The sequence below is a fragment of the Myxine glutinosa genome, chromosome 8 (genome assembly GCF_964187855.1).
Source record: "Myxine glutinosa chromosome 8, kmMyxGlut1.1, whole genome shotgun sequence".
In the NCBI taxonomy this organism is placed as follows: domain Eukaryota; kingdom Metazoa; phylum Chordata; class Myxini; order Myxiniformes; family Myxinidae; genus Myxine; species Myxine glutinosa.
Window position 1 is genome coordinate 99103129 of NC_136268.1, and position 27121 is coordinate 99130249.

Genomic DNA, 27121 nt, shown 5'->3' on the forward strand with positions numbered 1-27121 from the left:
ATTATAAGTTAGCATTAATGTGATTGGTTGAGTGGTTGCCAGGGTACACAGTGCTGCAGTGGAATTGCTTGTAGATGACAGTTTGAATATTTGAATGGCAGTTTGAGTCGATGATTGGATGGAGGTGTTGTGTAATGGACATGTCTGTCGGGTGGAGTATTTATCGCTTCGTGTATATATATATATATATATATATATATATATATATATATATATATATATATATATATATATATATATATATATATACATACAGTGAAACCTTGACTTACGAGTGCACCAACTTACGAGTTTTCCGAGATACGAGCCGTCGCTCGGGCGGTTTATTAGCGCTGAGGAAGCGCTTCTAGCGAATGACTTCCAGCCAGTGTAACGCGAATTCCTGTCACAGGAATTCTGAGATCATATGTGTGACGTGGCAGTTCCTGATTGGTTCGTGTTGGGGAACCTCTTCTCGCTGCCGACGTGACGTAAATTCGCGCACGCGCACTGGTGAAGCTTACTCGATCCCATATTACATGTACTTTCATTGCATACAAATTATACTTCCTCCTAGAAATTCCATGCCCGAACCTCAGCGCAATCCAAGAGGATTCACTTGTTGCTTTGAGATGCGAGCCGAGATCTGAGTTACGAGCTTACGCCACCCGCCACCAGGTGGGTTCCGGTCACGTGGTTATCTTGCCGTGCAAGCATCTCTGCCGTATATCGCTGCTGCTTTGTTTTCGCATGTTGGTTATTTTGGAGCTGACGCCACCCGCCACCAGGTGGGTTCCGGTCACGTGGTTATCTTGCCGTGCAAGCATTTCTGCCGTATATCGCTGCTGTTTTGTTTTCGCATGTTGGTTATTTTGGAGCTGACGCCACCCGCCACCAGGTGGGTTCCGGTCACGTGGTTATCTTGCCGTGCAAGCATTTCTGCCGTATATCGCTGCTGTTTTGTTTTCGCATTTTGGTTATTTTGGAGCTGACGCCACCCGCCACCAGGTGGGTTCCGGTCACGTGGTTATCTTGCCGTGCAAGCATCTCTGCCGTATATCGCTGCTGTTTTGTTTTCGCATTTTGGTTATTTTGGAGCTGACGCCACCCGCCACCAGGTGGGTTCCGGTCACGTGGTTATCTTGCCGTGCAAGCATTTCTGCCGTATATCGCTGCTGCTTTGTTTTCGCATGTTGGTTATTTTAGAGCTGACGCCACCCGCCACCAGGTGGGTTCAGGTCACGTGGTTATCTTGCCGTGCAAGCAGCTCTGCCGTATATCGCTGCTGCTTTGTTTTCGCATTTTGGTTATTTTGGAAAATTTCTTAGTTTTAACCATGGGTCCTAAGAAATTGAGTGCCAAGGGCAGTACTGAGTAGAAGAAGCGGATGATGTGCTTGGATATAAAACACTCAATCGTCGAAAAACATGAGCGAGGTGTGCGTGTTGTCGACTTGGCGAGGCAGTACGATCGTAGCAGTACGATCGAAACGTTTTGAAAGGAGGAAGAAACAAACCTCGTTGCAGGGCGTTTCAATAAAAACCTGTCCAAGTGAAAGCGAGGAAAGTGTGGCGAAAAAGGCAAAAGTCATCTCCTCCATCTCCGCCAGCATCTTCGTCTGATCTTCAAGGTAAATACACTTAATAAAACCAGTTTATTTCTTTACATTGTGGCGGACACGGAAGCTCACTGGCGTCGGCGTGGTGACATCTTTCCGCGCACCAAGTGGGCGGGGGCCACACCGAGGGGTAGGCGTGGCCTCAGGATATACACCGGGCGCGCAGCCCGGAGCGCGCCAGTGTTACAGTGAGCTCTTGAATAAAGACTCTTACAAATTACCGCGTTGGCCGCTTCCTCCTTGTTTACAAGCAGCGCGCATAACGCCGCTTATTACGTACAGTATATACGAGGTCGTGCTTGTTTATACATTATTTGTTATTTATAAAGTACATTTTTCTTATTTAAAAACACGTAACAAAAAAAATTGGTGTGGTTTTTTGGGGGCTGGAACGGATTAATAGCATTTCAATGCATTTTAATGGGGAAATTTAATTTGAGAAACGAGCAAATTGAGTTACGAGCTCGGTCACAGAACGAATTAAACTCGTAAGTCAAGGTTTCACTGTATATATATATATATATATAAAATCTCCGTTGGTGTTCTGTCTGTCTGTCTGTCCAGGGGAGTGGCTACACCAATTCTGGAAGAGGCTTCAAAAACAAATATCCACCATTTTGTTTACTCGCATAGCATTGAGGCCTCTTTTTCTAGGCCCACGGTGTCTTGCTCTCTCTCACAGTTTTATTTCAACTCTAATTTGATATTTCATTTTTCACAGTCGCTAACATGGTTTTAGACTCGGTTGCAAAAAACGGGAAAGGAGATGTGTTGAAAGTTAACGCACAGGCAGGAAATAGCTGAGATCGGCCTGGTTTATCATACACCGCCCAAATAACACAGCCAAGAGATATTCAATGAAAGTTAATGTTTATAGAACAAAATGCATTTTTAATGAGAAGGCCTGTATAAAGTCAACTAACTATGGAATACACTATTTATTGATAACGTTTGGTTTTAATCTATTTTTACTTTGTAAAGTGAAAAGTTTTTGATACAATCAAGTTTAAAAATGAAGTCACCCATGACTGATGTGCATTTTAAGACTGAATCAACATGTCTTCGATCATAAATTACTTTTTGAAGAAACAAAGGTACATTTTGATTACAACTCAAGCAAAGGAAACCAGGCAATGCCTGTTTCGTTCGGAGCGATTATACACCGCCCAAAGAAGATGCGTTTCATTTTGAGAGGAAATAAAATAGTCAAATCTTTAATAAAATTGTTTTGGGTTTTCGCACGAATTTTCAAGGCTGAATCAATCGTGTTCGTATCCAGGATTAATAAAGAAACTCCATTTCACGTGTGCATGGACATGTAATTCACATATGTAAAATAAATAAACACAGATGGGAAATTTTTATTCATCTTTTTGTTCCAATTTCATTCATCATTATTATACGGAAGTAAAGGTAATCCTGTTTAAACACTCCTTTCATTCCATCGATGTTTTTTTTTCCACGAGTTTTCAAGGCTGAATCGTGTTCATGCAAGAAAAAGGAAGCTTGAATAAGAAACAGCTGACTTGGTGTCCCTTGAAATGTCTGAAGATGGACATTGATTCTCTGATAGAATCTGCTGATGAACTTGCCCTAAATGCTGCCAAGAACAGTAATTAATTTAACATGCATGAGCATATCTAATAGCTTGTGCAGGTCTGCGAAAGAGAAAGAAGAAACTACAAAAAAATACTTGATGAGAAGACCCTCCAGTTGACAAGTCAGGGTGTCCCCGCTTAACATCATCCAGGTTAACGTTGTACAACGTCAATACTAATTAGATACCAAGGCTTCACAGAATATCATGATTATTTACCTACTAGCAGATAACCCTGCTCTTCCAGGCTGTCGTAAAGGAATTAGTTTGCAATATAGTGTGGAATATTTAGGGAGTTTTACAGGAATGTCCTTTTCCAGCACAATGGCAGGGGGCCGTGGACATTCCTCGGGGTCTTTTGGGTATTTTGGGGCTAAAAGGTATTCAGGGTCTAAATGGTCTTTGGGGTTCTGGTCTTAAGAATCTTTTGGGTGTTCAGGACCTTTCGTGGTATTTTAGGGCTTTAAGGTATTTGGGGTCTTTTAAGTTTTCAGGGTCTTTGGGGACCTTTGGTTGTTCGGCTCTTTAAGGGTATTTTGGGTCCTGTGGGTCTTTTAAGTCCTCGGGGATTTTTTGGTCTTCTGGATACAAGGTTCTTTGGGGTATTTTGGGTCTTCAAATGGTAAATGAGCCTCAACAGTCTAAAGAATCAAAAAGTTACATTCCAATGGTATGTAATTAATAGACAGGATCCCTGGTGTTGGGCTAGTGGCTAGGGTGCCAGCTTAGGATCCTAGGATCCTGGGTTCGAATCCCGGTCGATCGCTGAATTAACGCTAGGGGGGTCGACTCAGCCTGTCATCCTTCCGAGGTCGGCTAATTTGAGTACCAGTTCACTGGTAATTCCCAGTGTGTCGTAAAAAGGCGACAAACAGGGTTGGCGGCAGGAAGGGCATCTGGCCGTAAAACATTGCTTCAAAAAGGGGACCAACAAAAACAACAACAACAACAACAACAACCACGGTGCCCGAAAAAGGCCAACCCCCGCTTTGTGGGGAAAAATGGCCTCTAAAGGTGGTTTTTTATATTTTTATGAAACCAATGTTCAAACGGTACATAGACATATAAACGGACGGCTTCACCAACCATGTTTTTCGTTTTTGTTTTTTAAAAATATTTTGATATATAGTTAGATATTGACAGTTTGACAGAATATTTTATTTTTATATTTACTTCATGTTAATGTGGACGAAGGAACCCAACCCCCTCTATTTACATTCATTTTGATAAATTGATCCATTTAACGTCATTTTAGTTATGTCAAGAATGTAACCACAACTAAGCGAGGACAAAGTGTTAAAGTGTATCTGCCATTATCACGTATCAAACTGTTCACAGAATTATTATGCATGCATACTAAGAGAAAAACGGGATTAAGCAATTGGTCTGTCTATGTGTGTCTGTCATCAGTTTGTGATCGTCATTTTATGATTGAGGACCTACTTAGTTAAATTGAATGTTATATTTTGAACATGAATCGGAACATGAATAGAAAGACATGTCTGCTGTTTTACCGTCACCTGGAATTAATTAATTTCTTGTATATATTGGTTATTGTTTGTAAAATCTTCTGATATTCCAAGAGCTGTTAGCAGCTGGTAATTATTGCTGCAAAAGGTACAACTTGGAATGGTTCTGTTATGTAATATGTTGAGCTAGTATATTTTGTCTGCAGGTATACTTTTATTCCTGAAATATTCAATGGAATGCAGAATTATGGAAAACAAACAAGGTTGAGAGTGGTGGGGAAAGGGGGTGGGGGGGGGGGGGGGGTGGAGCTGAGAGTGGGAGAAGCAAGTGGGTATACACATAACACATACAAGCATGGAAACGGCCGTAAAATGCCGATGATTATTACATGTATACATGTGTATATATATATATATATATATATATATATATATATATATATATATATATATACACACACATAAACAGTGCTTATGGAAAGTCTATGTCCCCTTACAAAGTTTTCACCTTTTGTAGCCTTGTAGTCTGGAGTTAAATTGCATTAAATCAGCCTTTTTCCACCTTTATTTACACATCGTAACCCACAACATCTAAATGAAAAACAAATTCTACAAATTTGAGAAAATTAATTAAAAATACAACACTAGAATATCTTGGTTGGATAAATGTCCACCCCCTTATAATAGCAATTATAAATTTGCTCAGGTGTAACCAATCACCTTCAAAATCACACCAAGTTAATTGGCTTCCACCTTTGTTAAATTGTAATGATTCTGATTATTTCAGAATAAAATGAGATCTACCTGTTGGTTTCCTCTGCTGGGTAGTGCATTTCACAGCAAACACTCTACTATGAGCACCAAGGAGCTTTCGAAAGACCTCTGGGATAAAGTTGTGGAAAGGCACAGATCAGTGAATGGATATAAAATATTTCAAAGGCCTTGAATATCCCTTGGAGCACAGTCAAGACAATCATTAGAAAGTTGAAGGCCTATGGTACCACCAAGACCCTCAGGTCTAGATCAGGCCATCCCTCCAAACTGGATGAGCAAGCAAGGAGGAGACTGATCAGAGAGGCCACCAAGAGGCTAATGGCAACTTTGAAAAAGTTACAGGCATTTATGGCAAAGACTGGTCACTGTGTGCATGTGCAAACAATATCCCAAGCACTCCACAACTCTGGCCTGTACGGTAGGGTGACGAGAAGGAATCTATTACTCAAAAAAAGCCCACCTTGAGTCCCGTTGGAAGTATGCAAAAACAACTCCAGAGATTCTGACGCCATGTGGCAAAACGTTTTGTGGTCTGACGAAACCAAGATGGAACTTTTTGACCTAAATGCAAAACGTTAAGTTTGGCGCAAACCCAAAACAGCATACCACCCAAAGAACACCATCCCTACTGTGAAGCATTGTGGTGGCAGAATCATGTTATGGGGATGTTTCTCATCAGCAGGGACTGGGGTACTTGTTCAGGATAGAATGGAAAATGGATGTAGCAAAATACAGAAAATCTTCGAGGAAAACCTGCTGCTCTCTCCAAAAAACTGAAATTGGGACAGAAGTTTACCTTTCAGCATGACAACAACCCAACGCACATAGTGAAAGCTACATGGAGTGGTTAAGTAACAAAAAGATAAATGTCCTTGTGTGGCCCAGTCAGAGCCCCGACCTAAATCCAGTTGAAAATCTGTGGCATGACTTGAAGGTTGCTGTCCTTCAACACTCCCCATGGAACTTGACTGAGCTTGAACAGTTTTTGTACAGAATGAAACTAAAAAACCAAATACTACATGGGAGTCATCACAAGGAACCAGAAGAAGCAAAGATGGAGTCATCAGGAGGAACCTGGATAGGATTTGGGTTTCAGTCGCTACTCCACAACCATCAAACCCATCCAGGTGCAGCCAAGTGAACCTTACAGAAAATTTTGAATGGGTAAATATTTCCCAATCAAGGTGCTGTCAATTAACCCTCCCTACACAACTTGACTGAGCTTGAACAGGTTTGTACAGAAGAATGGGTAAATATTGCCCAATCAAGGTGTGCAAAGTTGGCAGAAACCTGTCCCAACAGATTCACAGATGTAAGCACATACATATACAGTGCATTCAGAAAGTATTCAGACCACTTCACTTTTTCACATTTTGTTATGTTGCAGCCTTATGCTGAAATCGTTTAAATTCATTTTTTCCCTCATCAATCTACACTCAATACCCCATAATGACAAAGAGAAAACAGGATTTTAGAAAGTTTTGCAAATTTTATTAAAAAGAAAAAACTGAAATATCACATTGACATAAGTATTCAGACCCTTTGCTATGACACTTGAAATTTAGCTCAGGTGCCTCCCATTTCTCTTGATCATCTTTGAGATGTTTCTACACCTTGATTGGAGTCCACCTGTGGTAAATTCAATTGGTTGGACATGATTTGGAAAGGCACACACCTGTCTATATAAGGTCTCACAGCTGACAATGCATATCAGAGCAAAAACCAAGCCATGAGGTCAAAGGAACTGCCTGCAGAGCTCAGACAGGATTGTGTCGAGGCACAGATTTGGGGAAGCCTAAAAAATTTTTTCTGCTGCATTGAAGGTTCCCAAGAGCACAGTGGCCTCCATAATTCTTAAATGGAAGAGTTTGGAATGACCAGGACTCTTCCTAGAGCTGGCCGCCCGGCCAAACTGAGCAATCGGGGGAGAAGGGGCTTGGTAAGAGAGGTGACCAAGAACCTGATGGTCACTCTGGCTGAGCTCCATGGAGATCCTGTGTGGAGATGGGAGAAACTTCCAGAAGGACAACCGCCTCTGCAACACTCCACCGATCTGGGCGTTATGACAGAGTGGCCAGACAGTCTTTTGACAATTGAAGTTTTGAGAAGAATCCACGGGTGTTCTTCGTGACCAATTGTACTAGTCCCTTGCTATCGTTGAGGAATGTAGCTTCCAAAATACTTGGACGTCTTGGTGGCCTGTCAGGGTCTTCCTCGTCCAACGCTTTGACCATGTTGCACTTCATTTCCGTCGAAATCCTCATCAAAATATGCTAGACCCACTGCCTCTTCCGAAAGGTACCATAGGTGCGCAGCTAGCTTCTTCGTAGTAGCATCAGAGATCGTATTGTCCAAATATCGAATGAGCATCCTCATCAATTCCCAATCGTTCAGCGTTGCTTCGATGGATTGGGAAGCTGTTGTCCACATCTTCATGTACACAATAATGGAAAAGAGAGTGAGATTTCGAATTCCGCGTACCTCAGTGTTTGTCATTTGGAACTGGTTACAGAAGAGCCAGATCTTGATGGCGTAGAGCACCTTAGTCATCCATCGAGCCCGGTGCATGGCACCATTGGCACGGAACTTGATGCCCTTGTGTGGAATTCCACTGAGGAAGATGACGGAAAGATTAAGTAATTCCTGATAGTCATCTCATCACGTACTTGATGAGCCTGTGACTTAGCAAACTCAATGAGTTCCATTCTGAATTTAGAAATTGCGGCTTTGGCGACCACATCTGTGTCCGCCGTTTGGAATTGTCGCTGGTCAATGAAGAGCCATTGACTCTGGAAGCGCTTGAAGAGTAGAATCTCAGGACCAGTTGATGCTGTCCCCATGGTTGCTTCAAACGCTGCTCCTAGCACCAATTCTCGGACGTTGTGTCTCCACGCAAAGTACATGAGGTCTCCTCTATTTTTCCTCTAGAAAAACAAGAGTTCCCCCACGGTGACCTGTGTTTGTCGCAGTTGTGTCGAAACACATGGCTTTGATGCGATCAGTCACTCTCCATTCATTTAGGCATTCTGTGATGGTATTTGCTTGTGCCTGCGCAGTACCTGACGAAAGCTTTGGCACCCCGAGGAGCTGTTCTGTTCCGGAGCCAGATATAAGAATAGGAATCCGGTCAACATGTTCCCGTGACGTCGACCTTGCATGAGTTTCCCGTCCCAGTGAACAGTTAACGGACCCTCCACTTGTAACTCCGTCTTCAACTGCTGAGCCATCTGGACGCGGAAGTTTTCACGTTGACGATTAATGGACCCACGATTGATGTTGTACTCGCTGGTGTCATGACCAAAGCTGGTAGCTGCCTCGGCCAGCAGATACGTGGCCTTCCTTGACGAGAGGTGTGTACGATCAAGCCCTGCCGCCAATTCTGGTGTTATGATGTTCTTCGTCATTTTTCGTTTTTGCGTGAACGATCCATCACATGCTCCTTGTTCTTCTTGGCTGTCATCTGCGCTTGAAGACGATGACTAAAACCACTGCCTTCATTTCATCTGCTGATCGCTTTCTTCGTTTCTCCTCTTCCTCCCGCTGTCGATTACGATATTCGGCTTGGCGCTGATGGGTCTTGTCCAGACCTGTCATTGAGCCAGGACGTCCTCTATGACGCTGCTGCTGGAGGAATTCCCAATCCTCTCGGCACTTGATCAGTTTCTCAGCGTCAGTGTGGGCGATGTCAAAGAGATGATCTAAACGTTCAACTAATTATTTTTCCTTCGTCTTGTGTGAATCACTTGTCCTTGAAGCGTGTTTCTTGAGGCCTTTCCACTCCTCAAACTTTTTCTAGTTTGCTCATGCAAAGTTGCTCGAGCCTGGTTGGAATATGAGCTTTATCCCAGAAAGCCATCACTGCTCGACAAGACTCCCTTAATGCGTCCCGGACTGTCAGTTTCTTTTCATGGTGAAGGTAGAAGAAATGCCCGAATGCTTGCCTATATGAGGGAAGCTTGCATCCCTTCACCTCATCCACCGTTGTTCGAAGCAAGTATACCTGTTTGCGGGTATTCATCTGTAGAAAGATTAAGTAGATTATGATTTCTATGTAAGAACAATCACTGCAAAATCTGGGAGATGACTGACGTGTTGCATTTTTAAATATTTTTTTGTGCGTAGAAATATCAATATTATTTTTGGAAGCAGGAATGATATTAAAATAACTGTGTTTTGATGTGGTTTAGGGAGTTGAAAGGAGAACAATTGAGAGAAGAGGAATGGACGCTGGATAAGGAAAAATGATAAGGCTTAGGGAAATGGATGACCGGAAAAACTGAAGAAGAAGCCCGCAGAGACGTCGATAATTTTATACGTGTGGAATGTAGAATTGTAGAATCTATATGTTCTATATATGTAGAATTGTACAACATATTATGTTGTTCGGTCATTCATTCGTATTTGTAAAAAATATGAACAAATAATAGTTTTATTTAAATTTAAAAAATCTGATTGGAATACAAAAATCTGATTTTTAAATTAACAAAAAGAAAAACTTTGGAGCCCAAGGGGTGACCTTTTAAAGTTATTCAATCTAAATGATTATTCAGTCACAAAGTTTTTACTACTAATCGAATAGATTCCCGGGGTGAGAGTATGAAAAATCCAAACTTTACATTTTAGTGACACCCGTATATATTGTTGCGGATATGGGATTTGGCCTCCATCCATATCCGCTTGTAAATATTCCCCTATTTCCCCAATACTCCCCAACTATCCCCAACCCCCCATTCCCTAGTCCCATTGTCTGTAAACAACACTCTGTAGCCCCGACCTTCCCCTTTTTCCCCCATTAAATGTCGTGCCCAGGTTCACCGCATCTCACGTAGACAACTATAGGACATCTTGTTAGTTATTCTTAGTCTATGTCAGTTAAGGACTCGTTTCCATTAATTCTGACTCTTCGTTGCACCAGAATGTGATTGTATTTTTATTTTTATTTTTTTTATATTTTTTTTTGTATACAAGATCGAGGCTCGTGAAAGAGCGAAAATTAATCACACAGAAAGACAAACAGACACATAAAACAAATAACATCGGGAGCGGTAGACAAGATGGGGAGAGAGGGGGAAGGACACAAACACAACATTTGAGAGCAGGGACCGAGAGACATGGAGACATCGAGAGATCTGTGGGAGGGAGAGGGCTTTGGGGGGGAGGCATGTGAAGGGGGGGGGGGGGGGGGTGGGAGAGGTATAAACATATGGACACTGCCAGGATATCCAGGAAATAAGTTGGAATTTCAAACAAGGTGGATCTGGGGTGAATTAGTGGGGGTAGAAAAGATCAAGGTTATGGATGGGGGAAGATAAGAGATGGTGGTGAACAGCTGTTTTAAAGACCTGGAGGGAGGAGAGGGATTGAAGGGAGTGTGGGAGTTTGTTCCACAGGCGGGAGAAAAGAGGAATGAAAGAGTGAAGGTGAGCAGAGAGCCGAGATTTCGGCAGTTTAACCATCAGAGGGTTGCTGGCAGATCTTGTGCGACCTGTAGGAATATTTGGGGGACAGAGCACGGAGAGAGCTGGGGGAGCAAGGCCGGAGAGGAGTCGGTAGAAGACAGAAAGACCACCTACCTGCCTGCGGTGAGTGAGTGAAAGGCCCTCAGAGATAGCTTCATCGCGGGAGATTCCAATGATTTTGAAAGCTTTGGATTCAACAGCGTGAAGCCGAGCCAGGTGTGAGGCAGGAGCACCAGCCCATAGGGGAGAACAGTATTCCATTGAGCTGCGGATGAAAGCCTTGTATGTGGTGAGGAGCTCAGGTGTGCCGAGGAAGGACTTCGCACGACGGAGGATGCCCAGTCGGCGACTGGCTTTGGAGGCCAGCTTGGAAATGTGGTTTTCCCAAGAAAGATCATGGCAGATAGTGAGACCCAAAAGCTTGAGTGACAGAACTTCTTGGAGAGGATTGTTGAGAAAGTAGATGGGAGGGTTGTCCAGTCGATCTTTTCGGAGAGACATAGTAAGAGAGTGAGATTTGGCAGGATTGAAAGACATGTTCCACTTGTTTGACCAGTCTGTGATTTTGTCCAGGTCTTCAGAGAGTGAGGAGGCTGCAGACTGCCTATCTGAGGGAAGAGGAATGGAGCGGCAGAGAGTGGAGTCATCAGCAAAGAGATAGAGAGGATTTTCCAGAGAGTCAGAGAGATCATTGATAAAGACCAGAAAAAGCACAGGGCCCAGCACACTTCCTTGGGGAACTCCAGCCTGAACAGGAAGGGGAGATGAGAGAAATCCATTCAGGGCCACACGTTGACTACGACCAGAGAGGAAGTCCGCAAGCCATGCATGGAGATTTCCATGGATACCATAGGAGGAGAGTTTGGTGAGCAGAGCTGGGTGCCAGACCGTATCAAAGGCCCTTGATATGTCAAGGGAGACAGCTCTGATTTCCTGTTTGGCATTCAGGACCTCCATCCATTGTTGAGACAGCAGAAGCAGCATGTCCAGAGTAGAGTGACCTGGTCTGAAACCAAATTGATGATCAGAGATCAAGCCATTGGAGAAGAGGAAAGATTTCATATCCGAAGCAATGATGGATTCCATGACTTTGCTGATAATTGGGAGCAGGCTGATTGGTCTGTAGTTGCAAGGATCTGTTTTTGCACCTTTTTTGTGTAAAGCGGTAATGTTAGCTGATTTCCAGGATGCTGGCAGATGACCTTGAGCAAAAGATAGGGTGAAAAGAACAGAGAGAGGGTGAGATAGAGCGGCAGAGCAGGATTTTAGGACCCGTGGGCTGATGCCGTCTGGTCCAGTTGCAGAATCAGAGTCGAGGTTTGACAAAAACTCCTCCACCTTGTCAGGAGAGAAGGACACAGAGTCCAGGAGCATTTGGGTTCGACTGGGAAAGGTGGGAACAGAGAGAGATGGGTTTGGGACTAAGGATTTCGAGGCGAACACAGAGTTGAGGCATTCGGCTTTGTCACGTGCGATGTCAACTGTGTGGCCATTTGAGGTAAGGGAGGGGATGGAGGGGGAACAAACACCAGAAACGGATTTGACCAGACGCCACCAGGATTTGGAGGAAGGAGACAGGTTTGAGAGTTCATTCTTGAGTGAGGAGAGATAGTGCTTCCTGGCACTCCTGAGGGTAGACACACACTTGTTCCGAGCTTGGTGGAAGGAACTGAGATTTCCTTCAGTTGGATTAGCCTTCCAAGAGGCAAAGGCAAGTTGTTTCAGGGCAACTGCCTCACCACAAGATTCAGTGTACCATGGACGGGAGGAAGGGTAAGACAATTGAAGGCGAGATGGGATAAATCTGTGCATGAGAGAGATCAGTTTGCTTTGGAAGAATTCCCAGGAAGAATTGATGTCAGAGGCAGTGGAGATGGGAGACCAATCTAGACGATTGATGGCTGCTTGAAGACCGTCCCAGTCAGCCTGAGTGAAATGCCAGACTCGTCGACGCTGAGGAGGCTCTCTGAGAATGGCCAGAGAGATGTCCACTTTGACAAGCACATGATCAGAAGAACCGATTGGAGCAGAAGAAGAGCAGCAGACATTAGCAGGGAAGTTTGTCATAACCAAGTCTAGAAGAGAAGATACTCCATTGGCTGAGATCCGGGTCGGGAAATTGACAGATTGTGTCAATCCCAGTGAGTCACAGAAGTCCTTTGCTGAGGTGCCATGACTAGTGAGAGAGGAACCCACACCCAACCAGGTGGCATGATGACAGTTGAAGTCACCACATATGAGGAAGAGAGAGTTGGGATGAGTGGATAGAAGTTGGTCCATGTTGTCAGACATTGAAATGTAGATGGAGTCATCACTGTTTGGGGGACGGTACAGAACACATATGAACAAAAGGTGGGAGCGGAGAGGAAGCCGTAACCAGAGGTACTCCTGCGGGTGAGGAGGAAAGAGAGCAGTGCAAGGAGAGTGAGGAAGAGAGTTTTTGACAAAGATAGCCACCACACCACCAGGCCGAGGCTCAGGTCTATCATACCGGAGGAGGGAGTAACCAGGAAGAGATATTAAGGAATCAGAGACATCTTGAAGGAGGAAAGTCTGTTAAGCAGATCAAGTCTGGATTGTCAGAAGCAACCTGTATGGAGAGATCAGTCAGGTTTGAGCGAAGGCCCCGGATGTTTGAGGTCCATACCGTTAATGAAGAGAGAGGGGGAGCATCGGGTACAGGACAGGGGAGGGGAGGAGTAGGGTAAGATGAAGGATGAGAGGGGGAGGTAGGGAGAGCAGTTGATAGTGTTTCAGATGTTGCAGAAGAGTTCCAAGAAAGGGAAGGATGAGGAGGATGAAAGGTTTGCTCGTGAAGGGATGCGGCACAGTGAGGGGTTGTTTGAGGGGGGGGGCAGAGGAAAGTAGAAGGTTTGGGGGGGGTGGAGGTATGAGATAGAAGGGAGACGAAGTGGGGAGGAGGCAGCTTGTAGGAAGAGGGTGGAGGAGAGAGAATTGGAGAGGAATGGTATGGGGGGAGAATTGAATGGGAGGGATTGGGGGGGAGTTTTGAAGGGGAGGAGTGAGGGGGGAGTTTAGGAGGGGAGGGGCAAGGGGGGAGTTTTGGAGGGAAGGGGAAAGGGGGGAGATCAGGAGTGGAGGGGCAAGGGGGGGGATTGGGAGGGGAGGGGCAAAGGGGAAGTTTAGGAGGGGAAGGGCAAGGGGGGAGTTCAGGAGTGGAGGGGCAAGGGGGGAGTTTAAGAGAGGAGGGGCAAGGGGGAAGTTTCGGAGTGTAGGTGCAAGGGGGGGGATTTGGATGGGAGGGGCAAGAGGGGAGTTTAGAAAGTGGATGATTAATGAAAGACGAACATTGATAACAAATTGGGTTTGTTGTGATTTTCAAGTTAGCAATCCGGTTCAGGATGATGGAGGAGGGATGGAATGAATGTGAATTTAGACCATGTAGTGAGGGAGACGTATAAGATATTGAATTTCTTTTTTTTGAAGTGGAATGAGTTGGAGACGAAATTGAGAAAAGCCTTTTAAATAGGAAGAAAAACAGCGTGTTGTAATATACCACTGAATAAAAAACAGAAGGGGAAAGGTTAAACATATTTAAAAATATTTAAACAGAACTATGAACAATCTTATATGCACAAAAATACCAACGGGGGGAGAGCCGAGAGGGACCACCACGAGTCACGTGAACAGGGCAAACGGTGGATGGCAAGGAGATAATGGGGGTGGGGCGAACAGCACACCTGGACAGAAAATACAGGATGAGACAACAGTACACGTGGAGAAAATAAAATAAATGTTTTTGTTTTTTTTTGTTTTTTTTTTTGGGGGGGGGGGGGGGGGTGGGGAATTAGAACGTTAGACAGTATTATGTTCGGGGTAGAAGGGAAAAAACCAAGAGCCAAGCAAAACACACTTAAGTTAACAAAACACCGACGGGGGTACAACTACAAGGCCACACACAAGGGCAGAAAACGATTAATTAATTACGAGTTACAGGAAATTCAAACCAAAACGAACTATAATCAAACAATATCACATGGACGATAAAATAACGAATTGAAATTTGACAATCTATCTGGGGAAATGGGGGAGAAACACGTGGTCGAAGAACGAACGAACGAATAAGAATGAATAAACGAATGAGCACAGAGAAGGTAGTCTTTTTTTTTTTTTTTTTTTTTTTTTTTTTTTTTTTGAGTTGAGATTTACATAAGGAAGTAGGCTTTGGGGTGGAAAGACTGCGAAAACAGAGAACGAAAGTTATTGGATCACAAACAGGCGCTGAGAGAAAAACAAAGCCTCAAGGTTGTACAGTGTACACTGTACAAGACCTCGAGACGACACGAATTAACGCGATTTTCAATACAGGTATGAAAGATTTGCACCGAAAATCTTTGACGGGACAATAAACGTACATACACCATAAAAGAAATACAGTTATAACGAAAATACAAATTGGAACAATGACTTAACTTCGATTTCGATGGAGAGCGTGGAGACCTGCGAAAAAACGAACCGTCGCCAGCAAGACCGGAAACGGAAGTCGACGCTAATTAGAGGGTAACGTGTATGGCACCGTTAGTAAGTTTAGGACCTCCCAATACCTCCCCACATCTCTTCCTCATGGAACAACAACACCAACAACAACAACAGCGGCGGCGGAGCGGCGACGGCGCGGGGAGTGTGCGTCCTCACTCCGGCTTGGTTAGCCGCCATTGACCATGTGCTCCGACGGGGTTACCACGCAGGGGCTCACTGTCAGCTCCTCGTCAAGGGCGGAGCCCGGTAACCCCCCGCACCCAATAAGAAGCGGCGGACCGATTCCATCTGGGGCGGAGCTAACGAGCCGAGGGCGTGTCACTCCCCGCTGGACATGCGCAGGAAGACGGAGGTGACGGCAGATGCGCCTGAGCTTGAAGAGAAACGGACGCCACCTCCAGCGCTGAGAAAATACCTCCCCGCCTCTCTGGACCGGACCGGGTCGATTCTGCCCCTGAGCCAAGGTGCACCTTGAGCTATCGACTGCCTGCCCTCCCCTGCCATCAATCCCTGTGTGAGTCAGTCTTGTCCCGTTTGTCTGTGGTCTGTCGGGAATAAGATAAGACCGTGTATAAGTGCTTATCTTTCTGTGCTGTACCTCTGTGCCGTGTAATCTAAACGTTCTGCATAACCAATATTATATCCTCCTCCGGAGGTCTTGAGAACTGTACCCCTGGTGTCGTGTCATTTAACCCAGCCGTTGTGTCCTTTCCTTCATTGATTTAGCATAGCGCGATTCGGCCAACGTTCGAGTGTAATCGGGTAACTTGTGCGAACACGGCGGCCATTCCGCTCGGTCAAGCAACATCTAAGTCGTGTCCGTAACAATTGGTTGTCAGGAGTTGGATTCGGACCTGGGACTAAATTTGTTAGGCCCAAATTTTGGAACACCAATTGTACTATTAGAGTAACAATTGGTGTCGAGGAGTGAGATTGGACCCGAGCGCGTGAAATTATAACGGCGAAATTTGATTGTGTTTTACAAAAATAAAAACCCGAATTTTGAAAGTCGCGCTATGGCAGATCAAGACGGCTGGGTTCCGGTAGAGGAGAGTGAGGCAGGGTCGATCCAGGACCAAAATGAGGGACATGAGGAGAGCGAAGCAGTGAGGGTGGTAGGTTCGCAAAATAGCGTCGTCGCGCACGAGGTTACGGGCGCGCAAAATGGCGCCTCGCACATGGCCACGGTGACCACGCCCGCGACCGTAGTAGCACCGCCGGTGGATTTGAACCTTTTTATGATGCAAATGACGGCCCTTATGGAAAAGAATAGTGAGCAATTGGGAGACCAAATTAGAGGTTTGAAAAGCAGTATGGGACAAATGGGGAACCGGATGGATGCTCAGGGTGAGCGATTGGAGGGCCAAATGGGGTCCAATAGCGAGAAATTGAGGGAGGACATGGGGGCCCAGATCGGAGGGTTAGGGAGTAGAATAGAGGGATTAGACAATAGATTAGGGGAAATACAGGAGGGGTTAATGGGGGTAGAAAACAGAATGGCTGCCCAGGAGAATCAGATAGAGGGAGTGAAAAATGGGTTAGAGGGGTTAGAAAACAGTATGGAAGGCAAATTGAGGGACATGAGGGACCAAGCGGAAAGGGAAGTTAAACAAATGGGGCAGCAGATAGAGGGGGTCAGAATGGGGGTAGAAACCAAACTGGATGCTCACAGGGAGGAAATGGAGCAGATGAGGGTGGCATCTGGGCAGGAGATGCAAGTGATGGGAGAGGAGATCAGAAGAGGTGTGAGTGAGGAGGTCGGAGGAGTGCGCGAGGAGGTGAGGCACTGTAAGGAGCACATGGAGAAGGAGGTGAGAAAGGGGACTGTAAAATTGCAAGGGGGGCATAGAGGACCTGACGCAGGAGGTGGAACAGCTGACGGAGGGTCAAAAAGGACTAACGGAGCAGGTTCAAAGGAACACTGCGGTATTAGGAGGGTTAAAAGCGACACAGAAAGAACTAAAAGACGACTTGATAGCGACGAAGAGGGAATGTCAGATGGTACGTGAGGGACTGACAACGAGGTTGGACGAGGTGACAGAGGTAATGGAGACGAAGGACCGGCAGGTGAGGACGCACATGGAAACGGTCAAGGTAGCCTTAGAGGACGAACTTGAGGAGACGTACCGGGAAATAAAAGAGGTAAAGCAGAAATTAGAAGAAGTGGAAGAAGGGGTGAGCGAAATTAAGAAGCGACGGAGAGGGGATAAGAAAGAGATAAAAGAGGAAGTAAAAGAATTGTTCCAAAGTCTGTGTTCGGATCGTGATGATGTGCCCATTAACTGGATGAGGGATTCGCAGGTGATGGAGGAGAAGCGAAGAGGAAGAGGACCCGGTGTAAGTGGTGACCAATATGGTCGTGCGTATGATGCGCCAGGTGATTTAATAAGCTTGGGGGTCGAGATAGACCCGGGTGTTCGTGAGAGGCCGTTGGTGAAGTGTGCGACAGGTCTGGTGTGCGAAAAAGGAGGTGTGCGAGAAAGTCCGACTCTGGGGTGTGTGAGGAAAAAGTGCGTGCCAAGGAGTGAGGGTGCTGGCGAGAGTGAGTCAGTCGTAGCGCGTGTGCGAGGGAGCACATGGGAGCGCGTAGTGAGGAGTGTTACGGAAGGTGTAAAGGGAGAATGCATGCCTGTGGTGAGTGTTACAGAGGGTGTGACGGGAGAGTGTGCGCGAGAAAGGTGTGCGACGGACAGGTGCATGGGGAAAGAGTGCGCTGTCAAAGGCAAGGAAGAATGCACGCCTGTGGTGAGTGTTGCAGAGGGTGTGACGGGAGAGTGTGCGCAAGAGTGTGCGCGAGAGAGGTGTGTAACGGACGGGTGCATGAGGAAAGAGTGCGCTGTCAAGAGTAAGGGTGAGTGCGCTGTCAAGAATGGAGGTGAGAGTAGTGAGAGTGACAAGGAGCGTGAGTTGGTTGTGACAGGTGAGCGAGGATGTACACCTGGAATGGAAGGATGCACACCTGGAATGGAAGAGCGTGAGTGGGAATGCACGCTGGAATTGGTAGTGAGGCACGTGGTTGGGTGTGCGAGTGATAGCACACCTGTGATTGTCACAGAGGAGGTGACCGAGGAGGGGGCGCGAAGAGGTGTGTTGGTGAGGTGTGCGAGCGACGAATGTGTGCCAAGGTGTTCGGTGGTCAGGTGTGTGACCAAGTCGGTGAGCGGAATGAGTGTACCGAGGTGTGTAAGAAAAGGTACGACGAGGAGCATGGAAACGGCTGCACGTATGAGCAAGAAAGGGGTAGCGTATGCATGTAAGCGTGCAGGTGAAGCATCGACGGTAACCGGGTTAGCGGTTAGAGCGACTTTTAGCCGAATCGGGCCCTCGGTGCGTGCTGGGCCTCGCTTTGAACGGCCGCGTCCGTGCTCCACTAGGCGGAGCGGGCGGCTGGATAGGAAGGGTCGTCATGGCGACCACTTTTTGTTGAGGCATTCCGGCAGGTCGAGATCGAGCCATGGGATGGCTCCGTGCCGAGATGGTGCGTGGGATCTCGGCCCGGGTAAACCTCCTTCCCTGCACCGAATGCGGGACGTATCCAGCCGCTGGCACCAAACAACCCGCATTCATGGCTTGGCTGTACGAAGCCGGGCTTTGGACAGGAATTGGCGCACCGAGAGGCATTAGTAAGTAGACTGTAATGACGAGGATAGTGTTTTGGACCCAAAATTAGAAAAAAACAAAATTTGATGATTGGCAAAGGATTGGCAGTAATGATTGGCAGATGACGAGTAGTGATTGGCAAATTTTTGATTTGTTGAAATTTGATGTGCAAAATTGGTAGTGGGAGATGCCCGATGTGGTGGGATGGCAACTCTGTCATCCCTCACAAGTGGGGCAAATGCGCTATAGATTATGGGGGTGATGGCAGTGAAAACTAGCCCGGGTGGGTTAGGATATTGATAGGGCCCTAGAAGATGACATTAGGTAACGTTAAGATTAGTTAGTGACTGATACCTGTAGTGGGGACGCAGGTAGATTAGGATGGATGATAATGACGTGGGAGCGCAATAGTTTAAAGGGACGACTGGGAAGCGCAAGTTTCAGAGGGGAGTAGTTAGATGAGATGATGCTGTGTGAGAACTGGACAGGTGTGTGGAGCAGTGAGTGTTGTGGATCAGCGCGAATGCGCTTGGGGAGAGAAGGGTGCAGGTGGCACCAGGTGTGAGAGCACAGGTGTGCAAGTACAGGTGTGTGGAATATATGGAGCAGAGAATGAGTGGTGTGGAGAGAGTTGGAGTAAGTGGTACGGAGTGGTGTGCATGGTGCGAAGGTGTGGATGGGGGAAGAGTGGACCCCTTTCACGAGTACCCGGGGCGGGTAGTGTAACTGTTAGGTAGAGGGTATAGGTAAATTGTGGTTGGATATTGGCATTTGTGGTGCGGATGCAGAATGGTATTGTGGATGGGTGCATTAGTGTTGTGGAAATGGCTGGGCGTGTAGCCTGTTAGTGTGTGTAGTTGGTTTGGGCACTCCACCACTGTGAGGATGTCGGCCAGGTGAGGCCGCAGGTGGGCCCTGGGAGCCGTTAGTGTCAGTGGGGCCCGAGGATCCGGAGGACGGACCCGGGTAGCCCAGTGCCAGAGAGGGCACCGAGTGGGGAGAGCGCCAGAGGGCCTTCCCCAGGTAGTTAGGTTAGGGTAAGGAGCAGGTAAGCTCGGAGGCAACTGCAGTGGTGGAGGTGTGCAGGTGGGTTGACCTGCTGGGAGAGCTACACGTCGCAGCTCAGAAATTGTGCGAGGCACCGGGAGATGAATCGTGGGAGTGAGACCCCAAATTGAGAAGCACCACAGTTTGGTCAATGGGAATTGGTTTTTAGAACCCATAGTGTAAGTTGACCAATGGATTGGCAGGGAAAGACCCCGGGTAATGTAAAGTTGTTAAAGTCATTTAGGAAATAGTTAGGATTGATGAACCTGTCGCACCATACGCAGCCACTTACCTGAGGTGATGATGATGACTCCACACCTGTGTTTTCTTTGTTCTGTGTTGCAGGAAATGAGAATTGCTGGTTGGATTGGTGAGACGCATCACGACGTGGATGAGACATTGGGGTGATTCCATCTCTCCCTCCTTAGGAGGGACTGATGATGAATTGGAGATGGCAAATTTTACTGTTGAGTTGGAAATGGCAAATTTGATTGGTTAGGAGGGAGAGAAGACGAATTTGGTTTATGGGAGGAACGGGGAAGACAGTAGGGACGTTTGTTGATTTGTAAAGTAGATGTTTATGGGTAGTGTTGTGTTTTGTGGATACAGTAAGGGGTAAGGGAGGGGCAATGTAGGTTACCTGGTGGGGGGGGGGGGGGGGGGGGCGTACGGTAGGAACGTACCTGTCTCACCTGGTTCCCATGTGCCCCCAGTGTGCATCATCTTGTATTGCGTGCACTTTTGCGCCCTTACCACCTTACTCACTTGTCTACTTCTTTTGTCTCCCACCTCCGAGGATCTGGCTTTGGGGCAGAGAGAGAGGAGAGAGAGGTGCTGGCTCCGCAGTTGTAGGCCTGTACTTTCGCTGCTTGCTGCCTGGATCGATACACCATATGGACCGCAATGTTTGTGGCCGCCCACCATGGACCGCAGTTCTTTTGCAGGCAAGCACCACCCGTTGATGGACCTATGGGTCAACGTGGCACCTATGCCATACAGGTGAACCACTAATAGTTGGCCCCCTGACGGCCACAATTTAGAAATGGACGCGGTTGGCGCCTTTCTTTATTTTTAAAGAAGCAAGAAGGCCAAGTACACCACATGAAGGCAAGACCAGCGGCAGAACATCGGCCGGCTGCGACACCACCGGTGATTTATGAACATTTTATTGGTGCACCGGATGGTGCTGACTGTGTTATGGGGTGGTGCTTTTGGTGCTTGGATGGGGTGCTCTGCACATTATTAAAGGCCGTAGGGCCACAGAGCACTCGTGGGTTGGTGTATCGATGCTGGCATGCGTGCTCTCTCTATGCATAACATCTGCATGTGTTCCTCCAAAAACAGGTCCTGGATCGTAGTGTAAATATCAGTGTAGTCTTGTGTAAATAATGCTCCCTACCGGCTGTATGTTTAGTTTGAGGATTCTTTCCGCGATTCGGTTATCCTGTGGGTGTGTTTCTGTGAGGAGAAGGGTGCAACGTCGCAGGGGGACATATTTACTCATTTGTGAACATCTGTAAAACTGTCGCACTCAGGGTTGAGTTAATAGTAGAGGGAACTACATCTGAGTGCCACACTAACGTAGGTAAAGATTTATCGGGTCGGGACGCCCCGAGGTAGAGAAGGGTGCAATGTTGCGGATATGGGATTTGGCCTCCATCCATATCCGCTTGTAAATATTCCCCTATTTCCCCAATACTCCCCAACTATCCCCAATCCCCCATTCCCTAGTCCCATTGTCTGTAAACAACACTCTGTAGCCCCGACCTTCCCCTTTTTCCCCCATTAAATGTCGTGCCCAGGTTCACCGCATCTCACGTAGACAACTATAGGACATCTTGTTAGTTATTCTTAGTCTATGTCAGTTAAGGACTCGTTTCCATTAATTCTGACTCTTCGTTGCACCAGAATGTGATTGTATGGCACCGTTAGTAAGTTTAGGACCTCCCAATACCTCCCCGCATCTCTTCCTCATGGAACAACAACACCAACAACAGCGGCGGCGGAGCGGCGACGGCGCGGGGAGTGTGCGTCCTCACTCCGGCTTGGTTAGCCGCCATTGACCATGTGCTCCGACGGGGTTACCACGCAGGGGCTCACTGTCAGCTCCTCGTCAAGGGCGGAGCCCGGTAACCCCCCGCACCCAATAAGAAGCGGCGGACCGATTCCATCTGGGGCGGAGCTAACGAGCCGAGGGCGTGTCACTCCCCGCTGGACATGCGCAGGAAGACGGAGGTGACGTCAGATGCGCCTGAGCTTGAAGAGAAACGGACGCCACCTCCAGCGCTGAGAAAATACCTCCCTGCCTCTCTGGACCGGACCGGGTCGATTCTGCCCCTGAGCCAAGGTGCACCTTGAGCTATCGACTGCCTGCCCTCCCCTGCCATCAATCCCCGTGTGAGTCAGTCTTGTCCCGTTTGTCTGTGGTCTGTCGGGAATAAGATAAGACCGTGTATAAGTGCTTATCTTTCTGTGCTGTACCTCTGTGCCGTGTAATCTAAACGTTCTGCATAACCAATATTATATCCTCCTCCGGAGGTCTTGAGAACTGTACCCCTGGTGTCGTGTCATTTAACCCAGCCGTTGTGTCCTTTCCTTCATTGATTTAGCATAGCGCGATTCGGCCAACGTTCGAGTGTAATCGGGTAACTTGTGCGAACACGGCGGCCATTCCGCTCGGTCAAGCAACATCTAAGTCGTGTCCGTAACAATATATATATATATATCTATCTATCTATCTTGTCGATTACGACATATATTACGATTACGATTATATATATATATATATATATATATATATATATATATATATATATATATATATATATATATATATATATATATATATATATATATATATATATATATATATATATATATATATATAGATATATATATATATATATATATATATAGATATATATATATATATATATATATATAGATATATATAGATATATATAGATAGATAGATAGATAGATAGATATGTTATTAAGAACTTTTGTCATACAGTATTGTGAATGAGTAAGGTACGAACACCTGGCCAATTAGCATCGTGACAATTTAAATCACATGAGCATATGTACCGAAGGTGACCAAACGCTTTTCATTTCGTTCAAGTGCATTGTTGGTTAATCAACCTTTTATCCTTCACTTTAAAAGCCATTGAATGTGACCTCAAAACTACCGAGGCTAAAGTGATCAAAACAAAGTATAGTCTTGAGTATGACAAGTCCAGTTCTCCCTTGTAAGGCAAACAAATTCAAATTACCTCTTAATTATTGTTGTTCGGGTTTTTGGGGGGATGTTGTGGGAGGGAACTTGTATTTAGTCCTTGTTTATAATTGAACATAATCCATTTGCACATCTCTTCCCCCAGATTGGTATAAAACGTGTAATTAATGGTCGTGGAAAAACGGACTACCACTCACTGCAATGCCAACCTGAGAAAGCCTTCAACTGTCTACATCATTTCCAGCCTCTTCCTCAGAGTACACTTTTAGCAGATGGGTGGAGCATTCGACTCTGGTAAATCATTGAAATGCCTAAAATAAGTATTAGTGGCATAGTTTGACACATTGGTTTGATATTTGGGATTTGCCTCAACATTAAGCCAAAGTAGGTGAGATCATGGCAGTGGCCCTTTACTGTCATCTCTAAGGATGGGTAGATGTGAAACATCTAAACACGGAAGCTTTACCCAGCTTTCGCAAATCAGAGTTATTTGATTTTGTGCTGTCCAAGTCACACAGGAATTGTTCTTTCTCTCTGTGTTGCTTTCTCATTATTTATTATCCCCATGTTTTTAGGGGGGGGAAGGGGGAACGGGGTGGAGGGGGGGGGGGGGGGGATGGGGATATTGTAATTGGCTCCTGTCTCTGTGTGTCTGTCTGTCCATCCATCACTCTATCCCTTCAAATGGTTGGGCAAACATTCGCGAAAGTTGGTAGTTAAGATCACCACATGGCACAACAAAGGTGACAGAGCAATATCATTTTTGGCCCTGCCCCCAAGGGTGCAGGGTCAATAGGTCAAATACCAAAAATGGAATTACGGGCACATTTAAAAACATTTTTTTTCAAATGAAACTTTGTATAAGTTATGCAATCAACATTGGAGGATGCATGAAATATGTAATGATTTCTTTTTTATTTACCTGGTTTATGCTGCAAAGAATGTAGACGGTCACGGGTTGAAATGGAAAAAACGATTGACACTAAATTTGATATTGGGTCATTCATGGGGCAACCGTTTCAACTGTCCTTTAGATGGGAAGCATTTGGATTTGTGATGGTGTGCCATTGACCACTGTAATTATTGTTATTATTACCTCCGCCAACAATGGTGGATGCAGTTTATGTTTTCACCCCTGTCTGTTTGTCTGTCCGTTTGTTACTGGCAAGAAAAGATTCCGGCAAGTATATTGGTTGGTTGGTTTGTCTGTTTGTCTGTTTGTGCGCAGTACTACATCTACACTGTTGCACATAGAATCGCCAAACTTTACACACATATTTGTCTTGCCCTGGAATAGACTGTGCCAAATTTTTAACTCTCTCGGCCCAAAGCCTCCATTATGACGTCATAATTCGATAATTCGACAAGTACAAAACTTCATCCAATCAAGATGCAATTTCTTGAGTGCCATGTCGGCATAAACTGGTGGAGGGGAATTTTTTTAATGACGTCATCGGTCACGTGGTTCGGCCGCCATCTTGGAAAAACCGAAAAACTTTGCACCTCTATATCTCCGAAAGTGCTGAATAGAAAAAATTGAGACATGGCTCATTGTAAAGAACTCTCCATGGGAAGTAAAATGTGTTAATGTTGTCATAGGCACCTCCATTATGACGTCATCATTCGACAAGTACAAAACTTCATCCGATCGAGATGAAATTTCTTGAGCATAATCTAGGAATAAATTAGTTTAGAAAACAAATAATGATGTCATCGGTCATGTGGTTCGGCCGCCATCATGGAAATACCAAAAAACTTTACACCTCTATATCTCCGAAAGTGCTGAATAGAAAGAATTGAGACATGGCTCATTGTAAAGAACTCCCCATGGGAAATAAAATATGTTAATGATGATGTCATAGGTGCCTCCATTATGACGTCATAATTCGACAAGTACAAAACTTCATCCGATCAAGATGAAATTTCTTGAGTATAATCTAGGAATAAATTAGTTTACAAAACAAATAATGATGTCATCGGTCACGAGGTTCGGCCGCCTTATTTGTCCAAAATGGCCGATTAAAAAAAAAAGTACATGCCGGCAAGTCCTCGGTCTCTGACTGATTTTTTGTTTGTTTGTGAACAAAATATTTCAAGAAGTTGTGGACGGATTCGGACGAAATTTGGCAGAGATGTAGCGTATGTGATAAGGACGAAACTGATTAGATTTTGGTGAAGATCTGGATTCGGATCCGGCTACTCGAATTTTAAAAGTGATTCTTCACCATTGGGAGATTGGGCCAAAACGATACATTGCAGGATATCTCAAAAAGTTGTGGACGGATTTGGACGAAACTCGGTGGACCAGTTGGGTGTCTGACAAGGACGATTCAATTCGATTTTGGTGAAGATCTGAATATGGATTCGGATATGGGAATTATTTAATATTTTAAGTAATTCTTCACCATTGAGTGATATGGCCAACCAGGTTGAGGTATGTTCTCAACTGAGTGCCGTTGTAGTTACCTCTGCCACTGAAGGTGGATGGAGGTTATGGTTTCACTCCTGTCTGTTTGTCTGTCTCTCTATCAACAGGATATCTCAAAAAGTTGTGGACGGATTGGGACCAAATTTGGTGGAGAGGTTGGGAATGTGACAGACGAAATGATTACATTTTGGTGAATATGCGGATCTGAGAATTTTTAAAGTGATTCTTCACCATGGAGCGATAGGGCTAAGACATATATATATATACTAGCGGGGTCACCCGTGGGAATCCCACGGGCATGGATGTGTGTGACATTTCGACATATTGAGTTATATGCTGCACATTCATTTTTACAAAATGGTTACTGGCAAGTCATCAGATCCAGAAATGGTGTGATGAACACAATTTATTTATTTCACATAATATGTGACCCCTCACTCCTCTCCACCTGACACTCTCCTGTCTCCACCTGACACTCTCCTGTCTCCACCTGACACTCTCCTCTCTCCACCTAGCACTCCTCTCCTCTCCAAACCCTCACATCCCTCTCCTTTCCAATCCCTCACCTCTCCAATCCCTCACACTCCTCTCCTCTGCAATCCTTCACACGCCTCTCCAATCGCGCCTCACACTCCTCTCCAATCGCGCCTCACACTCCTCTCCAATCGCGCCTCACACTCCTCTCCAATCGTGCCTCACACTCCTCTCCAATCGTGCCTCACACTCCCCTCCAATCACTCCTCTCCAATCGTGCCTCACACTCCTCTCCAATCACGCCTCACACTCCTCTCCAATCGTGCCTCACACTCCTCTCCAATCGCGCCTCACACTCCTCTCCAATCGCGCCTCACTCGCCTCTCCAATCGGCTTTCCCCGTCTCGTTTCTCTCCTTTTTCTCCCGTCTCGTTCTTTTTCTTGCTCCAAATCGGCCCGTCGGAATCGGAAATCGGCCCGTCTCGCCCGTCGGCCCGTCGGAATCGGAAATCGGCCCGTCTTGCTTTTGTGCTTGTGCGTAAATAAATTGTGTTCATGACACCATTTCTGGTGTTGGGCTAGCGGCTAGGGTGCCGGCTTAGGATCCTGGGTTCGAATCTCGGTCGATCGCCGAATTAATGCCAGGGGGGTTGACTCAGCCTGTCATCCTTCCGAGGTCGGCTAATTGAGTACCAGTTCACTGGTAATTCCCTGTTTGTCGTTGAAGGCGGCAAAAAGGGTTGGCGTCAGGAAGGGCATCCGGCCGTAAAACATTGCTTCAAAAAGGGGACAAAAAAAACAACAACTACCACGGTCCCCGAAAAGGCCAACCCCCGCTTTGCGGGGAAAAATGGCCTCTAAACGGTGGTTTTTACACCATTTCTGGATCTGATGACTTGCCAGTAACCATTTTGTAAAAATGAATGTGCAGCATCTAACTC

At 45.9% G+C, this 27121-nt stretch overlaps 1 protein-coding gene across 5 annotated transcripts in view; it reads left to right on the plus strand.

Moving 5' to 3' along the window:
* The window catches only part of LOC137432755 (nucleus accumbens-associated protein 1), a 151598-nt gene that overhangs the window by 27279 nt on the left and 97198 nt on the right, over nt 1-27121 (plus strand). For 3 of the 5 annotated variants that reach the window (XM_078783572.1, XM_068124923.2, XM_068124925.2), the window contains exon 2: nt 23424-23572. The exons of the other annotated variants lie outside the window; for them this stretch is intronic. The gene's annotated coding sequence lies outside the window, so the exon portion shown is untranslated. The remainder of the gene's footprint in view (nt 1-23423; nt 23573-27121) is intronic. 5 annotated transcript variants of the gene reach the window in all.